The sequence below is a fragment of the Chiloscyllium plagiosum genome, unplaced genomic scaffold (genome assembly GCF_037043375.1).
Source record: "Chiloscyllium plagiosum isolate Xiang-an unplaced genomic scaffold, Cpla_swu_hap1 HiC_scaffold_52, whole genome shotgun sequence".
In the NCBI taxonomy this organism is placed as follows: Eukaryota; Metazoa; Chordata; class Chondrichthyes; order Orectolobiformes; family Hemiscylliidae; genus Chiloscyllium; species Chiloscyllium plagiosum.
The window spans coordinates 19,818,499-19,826,875 of record NW_028270190.1 but is presented as its reverse complement, the minus strand read 5'-3'; the positions used below and the strand labels follow the sequence as shown (position 1 = coordinate 19,826,875).

Here is an 8,377-nt window from a genome sequence, read left to right as displayed (position 1 = left end):
CGATCAGGATTATGGAACTTGATCGAACCACCAGAAGACACTCAAGACCCCGCCAAAATGGCGTGAAGACAATGGAGTAAGATAAGATTGCTCCACCATCTTAAGAGCAGTAAGACAAGATATAACTAGAGGGCGGTAACTCTAGAAGAACGACCAAAAGCGAAGATTACTTTGAAACCATCGGAAGAAGAACAACGACATTATTACGTGAAACTCAGCGAGGTTCTCGTGTGATGGAACATGATAATTAAAATTAACTTCAAACATAAGATAGATTTGTATTATGCACCGTCAGTTCATTGTTTATTCATTGCATTATTGTGTCAGTTAAACGAATATTATTATTATTTTAGTGTCATTCAGAGTCCACTCAGTTCTATTGTTGGCTATGAGATTTTAAACACACTGGTTGGCAGGAGCAAAACTGTTTATTTCCACCTATGTCTCTCTGTGTTCCAGATTGTAGTTGTTCTTTTCCGCTTCCAAGTGACACATGCTCCTGACCATTTACTTGCAATTTTCCGACGGCCGTGTTTTCTCATCGACCCTTTGGTTTTTGATATCTGACAACTGCTGCCAATATTCATATGAATCTCCAAGTTGCAGTGTCCTCTTGCTAATTGAAACCATTTTTAGTGTTTGCTTCCTCCCCCACGATTTTTTTTGTCATCCCCACAATCAGTGTTGCTTTCACTGGTGAACTGATTGTTAGTTGTTTGAATACTTTGTGTAAAAATAGCTTTCAATGGTGTACTGAGCTTCTGTCTGAAATTGGACATAATGACAAACAGACAATAGTATTCATGCAGCACTTCACAGCAGAAATACGTTTTCAAATGTATATTCATCAACATCAAAATAATACGAAATATATCACAGCTAAAAATATATGAAGCTGTCAGATGCAGAGAAGAGTAAAATTGACACTGCCTTCTCCTTTTCATTTCTGAGTCACTGGAATTCTCTCCCACAATCTGACCCTGCAGACGCTTATGGCCTCGACTATTACAGGAAGGAATTTGGGATTTTAAGGAGGTTGAGAAGATTGTAGCAGCTGGAGGATGTTCGATAGATGGTGATGTGTGAAAAATCGGGAGAGTGTGATGGAAATATGATGATGGTCGAGAACTGTGTTTTGAAAAATGTGCACTGTTGCAGAGAGATTCAAACAATGGAAATGCTGCAGAGATGTTTTGATTTATTTGATTGATTTATTTATTTTATTGATTTCCTGATGAGAGTTGACTCACATTTTCGACATAGGGGCTCTTATTGGTTTCAAGCATATGACAAAAATAGCAAGAGCCAAAACGGACAGAGGAGATTAAAAGTACAATTGGAATTGTAGCAGAATAGGCGGTACAACACTGGGTAGGGAGGAGCTGTGGAAAATCGAGGAAAGCAGAGATTAACATAATTCATTCAGCTTAATGAGAAACAGAAGCCTGCGTGTTAGTATTCCGAGTAGGGAACTGAGAAATCTCATGAGCAGGTAGGTAACGATTGACGACTTTTGCTGACTACTATATCCTTCATAAAATATGAAATGAGCGCGGACAAGGAAAAGCCCATTGTAATAGTCGTGTCTGGGCACAGCACTGGAATGGTGGAAGTGGTCGGGCTGATGCAGGAACGGAACTGACTAACGTGGTAGGGTTCAATACGGCAATGTTGACCACCATACGTTTACCTTCGGCACAAGTGTGAATTGCCTGTAAATTCTTCACCCTGAACCGATTTAAGGGCGGGGATCATGGAATGAGTAAGTAACCATCAATCCAAGTGCGCATGTTCATCAGGCCTTGTTCTGAGTTTGTGGCTGCTCCTTCTTCTTCTCAGTTCAAGAATCAACTCTCTCATGCCCTGATCCTCAATTGGGTTTTTTCAAGTTGGACCATCCCATCGCTTCACACTAAAATCCCACAATCTCACTTGGATGGAGGGACAGAAAAAGCCACACGACGAGAAAGAATTAGCCTGATTGGCAAGAGTTAAATGGGGAGAGCTCAAGAAAGTATGGTAAATTTCACAGGGCAAATAAACGGAGATGGAGAGGATGAAAAAGTCACGGTCACAGGAGATAAGGGAAAATCTGAGAGTTTATACTAACAAGCTAGCAAATTAGTTGGCAACATCGATTGAAATTGTCACATATGATGTTATGAGTAACACAGAGACGTGGCCGCAGAGGAATCAATCTGCGGACTAAATGTCAATGTACAGTTACCGATAATAAGAAGACAGGAAGAGGGCTCGTGTTTGCAAAGAAGAACTGGAATTAAATCAATAGAAAGACGCCGTTGTGAGTCAGAAGGTGTAGAATTTGTGAGTTCAGTTGAGGAACTGAAAAGGAGAAAGGGCCGTGATGGGATTCATGCACACACCTCCTGGCAGTAGTGAGGATGTGGGGAAGAAAATAAATCAGGAGAAAGCAAAGACGTGGGGAAAATGCACGATTGCAATAATAATGGGTGTGTTTCATGTGCATGTGTACGAAGAAAATTAGTTTGGTAACAGATGTCAAGAAAATATGCATTTGGATGGGAATATGAAAAGGAAGGGATGGAGTGTTATGGGCCGGGTGCTGCCAGGTGGGACTAGATTTGGTTTGGATATCTTGTCAGCATGGACAGTTTGGACTGAAGGGTATTTTTCTGTGCCGTACTTCGCGATGACTATGACTCTATAATAAGACAAAAAAGCTGTTTTGCAATGAAGAAAAATCTTTGCAGCTCGTACCATATTTGCTTCCATAAAAAGAAATATGTGTTTCTTCTGAGCAGATGTGAGGAGCCGTAAATCGAACCAGCGAATGGGGATACGAGACTATTGATCCTGCTTCATTTCTCGCCTTGCAGGAGACATGGTAACAGCTCTCCTGCCCGGTTTTCATCTGATCAACTGAAGGTCAGTGCTGATGCCTTGCGCAGGTTCGGCATGCATGACACGTCTTGTTAATTTCAGCTCTCGATTGATTTCAGTTCAACACTGAAACTGTTCAATTGCCATTGCTTATAAAGAACACCTGATTTAGATGATGCAACATAATGGCTTCGATGCAATTTAACAGCCGTGATCTCTCTAAATTGCGGAGTCGGAGCAAGGAGGTAAATGGCGTCATTCTCCTCAAATCTCGAATATATATATCTGTCCATCCAGGTCTCTCTATGTGTCGTCGAACCCCTATTGTGCTGTTCTTTGGTGTATGTAGTCATTTAGACATTCCTGCCACAGTCATTGCTTCTTATTGGCTCTCTCACGTTTGGTATCCAACAGCCGCTGCCAATGTTTCTCCAATTTGATTACTTTATACAAAGTATTTCCAACTGATAACATCACTTGGGAATTCATGTCATCCTCCAATCTATCGTTTGTAAACCATGATCTGCAACATCTCGCAGTTTCAGTGTTGCTATCATTTGTTTTGTTGACAAGTTAGTTGAATATTTCATGTAAAAATAGCTTCTAGTGGATTCCTGAGCTTCTCGCGAAACCTCGGAAGGGATGCCACATAGATAATGGCGCTCGTACAGCAATTCAAATTCCGCAGCATATATGGAACAACTTTAAATGTATATTCACCATCACGATCTAAAGGATCATCAACATCAAAGTAATAAAAAATATACCACAGCCACATAAATATGAAGCTGCCGGATATGGCGCATAGTAAAATCACACACTGCCTTCTACTTTCCATCTCTGAATCACTAGAATTATCTACTTTACTCTGACTTTTCAGTCCTTTACGGATACGACTGGCGACTATGATATGTTTCACTGTCAGAGCATTGAGGAACAGAATTAAACCAAAAGGTAGCATTGGGGTTAGGATCTTCTCAAAGTTGTTAAATCCTTCCCACACAGGGTCATCATAATAAGCATCTTTATTTGAACAGTACCATGGTACATTGTTAATTATCTCATCAGGTTCAAATCTAAAGTAGATAGGAATATTTTTTTAAACACAGCAGACTGCCGGTAGTTGCCAAAACTACAGTTGCAGTTTTTTCAGTGCAGTATTTGGTTTTGAGTTTCTCACAACAAATAGTGACATATCGATCGAAGGTAAAAGCGATGGTGAACCAGACAGAACAGTCTATGACTACACGACCAGGGCATAGCGAACACTACACACCGGAGTGATGTCCAGGAACGATGGTGGGAAGTAATCATTCTAGATTTTTCTCAGTATTATCTCAATAATAACGACCAAAAGATCTACTGTTGCCATAGCCAGAAGGTAGCGAGTGGTGCAGGCAGAGATTCCACACCTTCCCCGAGCCAAAATTGCAATTGTCACTAAATTGACTGGAAGAGAGAGAAGGATAGAGAAGAGAAAAATAATTGGAAAACACAAACATTCATCATTTTGAGTCTTTGAGTTAAGAGTTACATTTTAGCACCACAAATGTTTATGTGGAGTATTGTTAGATAAGCGATAATCTCAATGAACACACCTTTGACACACACTGCTCCTTCAGGTTCAACGCAAATGGAACATGAACAAGAGCAGGGTATTTCGAAGAGAAAAGAATGCAGGTAAGACATTGAATGAGAAATAAAATCATGACTGGTTGATCAACTTCCCTGTGTGTCCAGAGCAATTCCCTAATATGTTACACCCTTTATTAAATTTGAGCCAATTCCTAGAAAAGGGGAGCCCTCTCTTACAATACCAATTGTTCTTTGAACGTTCCCTATTATTTGGCTGTCATGACGGATCATGATTTCAGGACACGACGGAAACATAATCAAAATGTATTGAACGACTTCAGCTGGGCAAAAAATACAGTAGAGTTTGATTCAATAAGGGTAATAATATACTTATGAGACATTTAGTACGCAGTCTATGCTAAGGGATTCAAGTCCGAAGTGTTCAGGAGAAATTGTGCCATGTAGGTGTATCTAATATCTGCAAGAATCTCACACTACACAGAACATGCGGCATAGAATAGTACAGTATTGTACAGGCCATGCCCCCTCAATGTTGTGCCAACCGTTTATTGTTCTCTAAGATCAAACTAACCTATGCACCTACATTTCACTGTCATCCATGTGCTGACCCAAGTGTCGCTGAAACATCCCGAATGAAACTACCACCGCTGCTGGTAGTGACATTTCACATGCAAACCATTCTCTGTGTAGAAATTTACATCTGAACCCTCGCCGAAACCTTACCCCAATCAGCGTCAAATGATGTCCCCCCGTGACAGCAATTTTGTCCCTGTGAAAAAGTGTCTGGCTATTCATTGGATCAATTCCTGTCTTCATCATGTATACCTCGTTCAAGTCATCCCTCAAACTTTGTCGCTCTATTCAAAAACTCTGCAGTAACCTGAAAAAATCTTCTCAAGACATGTCTTCGTATCCAGTTAATATCCCGATAAATTTCCTCTGTACCCTTGCTAAAGCTTCGACATCTTTCCTATAATAAGGCAACGAAAACTGAACATCATTTTTCAAATGTTGTCTCACAAGGGCTTTATACAACTGCAGCCTAATGTCGCGATTCGTAAACTCAATGTCCCGTTAATGAAAGACAACAAACCACACGCCTTCTTAACAAATCTATCAACTTGAACGACAACTTTAAAACGAAGAAATTAGTCCAATTTGGAAACATTGCAAATTCAGATTCAACATCATTCAGATTAGTGAATAATGAAGTTTAACGCAGTAAAATCTCTTGAAATTACTCAGGCATTTGGGAGCTGGGCCTGTACAGTATGTTTGCACATGAGATCTTTTGTAATACTAGTGTCCACGAGAGTAGGCAATAAAATATTTTTCTAAAATAATTCAAAACAGAATGCCATTTGCTGTAAGGTTGCGTAACTACCAGTTGAAGTAGGGAAATGAGAACATTTTGCGAGAAGGCAAATAAACCCTGAAAGAATTTTGGATGTTGTAAGGAAAAACCAAAAGCAGCTAATTTTGTAAAAGCTCAGGCGGTCTGGCTGCATATGCGGAGGCAGGTTAGAGTTAAAATTTCAGGTCCAGTGACCCTTCATCAGAACTGAGGAAGGCTGATGTTGATCATCAGGTATACCCGAATGGCAGGATACGTTTGTATGGTTAGAAGAGCAGGAATGGAGATGAAGCAGAGTGGAGCATGGAGACAGTCACAATCCAATTCATCCAAATGACATGTTTCATGCTCTAAAAACTGTCACATCAATGTTTGGTTTGAATAATCACGCGTAGTTTATTCTAGAATAACTAATTTCATTCATGGCACAATTGTAACTAGAGCTTTGATCAGGAAATGAGATTATACAGCATCATGTCCAAAATGTGACTCTGCTCAGAGTCACTACACAGCGGTGCACCACGAAGATGCAAATAGATACTGAAGGATAGTCCACTGAGCACACAGTCATTGGGATGAGGGGTCACAAACCAGTCAGGCAAACAGCTTCAGGTTTAATGGTCCCCGCGTAAAAGTGTGATAAATTGAAGCATTAACATTTGTGAGGCAAACTGTCCTGGTAAAGCTGATGATAATGCTTAAAAATCTCGGGCCTCAGAGCCAGAACTGCCTGGGGAGATCACAGGATTTATTTTTCATTTTCGCTTTTGCTGTCGAGTAAATCAACGGGTGTGTTCACAAGAGTCTGGCAAGCATTCCACAACAAAACAAAATGCAGTGCAAGCACCTTTCTCTTAAAATGAACAAAATGCAAATATCAGGTGGAAGGTTTCACCATTTATACAATGCCGTCGAGCAGGCACCTCAACCTCAGTGAAGACTGAATGTAGTTTTCATGCTGAAACTTCTTGTTCATCTGATATGTTCCGAAAAGCGTACCATTTTGTAAAAGTTCCTCAAAATCCCAATGGTATGTCCCAGAGTTAACCACTGAAGTCTTGAACTAGGCTACAATTAAGTTAGTACTTGCTCTTTCAACTTGTAGATTTCACAGAGTCGAATGTGTAGTCTTAGCTATTATCAATTCTGTTGTTTAGGACCTTTTCTCACTCTTATGCTTCTGTCTGAATGATCCTGTTTATCTCCTTATTTTTGCATTCGGAATCTCAAGGCAAGAAATACTGGAGCATCCATCTGCTCAGTCGAATAGTGACTTATTTATTAAAAATCTCCAGGTATTCATTTATTGTTCTTTTTAAAATGCTTTTTGTCAAATAAATCAATTCGGAATGTATTTATAAACCATCAATTACTGAAACAGGAAATCAAAAGTTTTCTTCAATGCTATCACTGTACGCTTCCACGTAGTCCTTACAGTAACATTTGCCTTTATTTATTTTGATTGACTGGTGATATATTCAGCGTAAAAACACGAAATGGGAAAGCTTGAAACAGTTGAAGCAACAGCAAATAAGCGCACAACTAGCTCAGGGACGTCTGAAACGAAACGATGTTTCAAGTACTGTTATTACTCAGATGATAATGGTACAGACTAAGTTAGGCATAATGGAACGGACTGAACATTTGTCACCACTAACCTGGAAAACCAATTGCGCCTAGTATAACGTAGAATATTTTCCTCACTGTTTGAATTGGAAGATGCATTTTCAGTGCGAATAGACTTGACGCTTTATTCTGCAGACAATCCCCCTAAATTCGATTCTGAGATGACGGATTTGCAAGGCCTAAATTTTATACCCGTTCGCAGCTCCGCAGGGATATTAGTGTTGCAATATCCAACTGTTGTTTGTCTTGAAAACCTGGTCAAAAAAAAACAGATGACGGCACCTGACATAATTCCCCGATGCAGGATTATGTGCACAGTGAGGAATGAATTCGAGAACAAAAACAACCCTTCATCATGGGATACAATTGGTCCCATAGAGTAACTAACCAGAAATTGCAGGGAGGTTGAAAAAATGCAAATGGTCCTTTGTACAAGTTCATTCCCAAGACTGGCCAACGTATTGTATCAGTGATAATCTTCCCTCAATGACCATTGAATGAGTTAATTACTACCATAAGAGGATACACACAGACCTCATTACTGAATTCAGGAGCATCTCAACTCTCTCAGCAAGAAGGAATGCCAACTTTTTCACGGTCTCGTTCAGATCTGTGTTCGGGAACTCAACCAATCTCTCCCCCTCTGCGTCAGTTTTCATGGTGGAAGACTCCAGCAGCAAAGAGCGACTTGGAGAGACGGAGAGGACAGACGTGAGTACAGGTCATCACGAAAGAGAAAGTGCAGGTCAGTTAAAGTGTCTGAAGGACGATGAATCCCCATGACTGGACCGATTGAATCACAGAATTCTAAACGAGATAGCTAAGGAAGTTGCTGAGGCATTGCTCGCGATCTTTTCGGAGAGGGGAGAAGATTGCCAAATGATTGGAAAATGATTAACTTAGCAGCCTTGCATATGGAGGGACATGACCAGAAGACAG

General features: G+C 40.3%; 1 pseudogene; it reads right to left on the bottom strand.

Annotated features, from left to right (window-relative positions):
* Positions 1–3,448: 3,448 nt before the first annotated feature.
* Positions 3,449–7,537, bottom strand: LOC148134837 (uncharacterized; annotated as a pseudogene).
* Between the last annotated feature and the right edge of the window lie 840 nt (positions 7,538–8,377).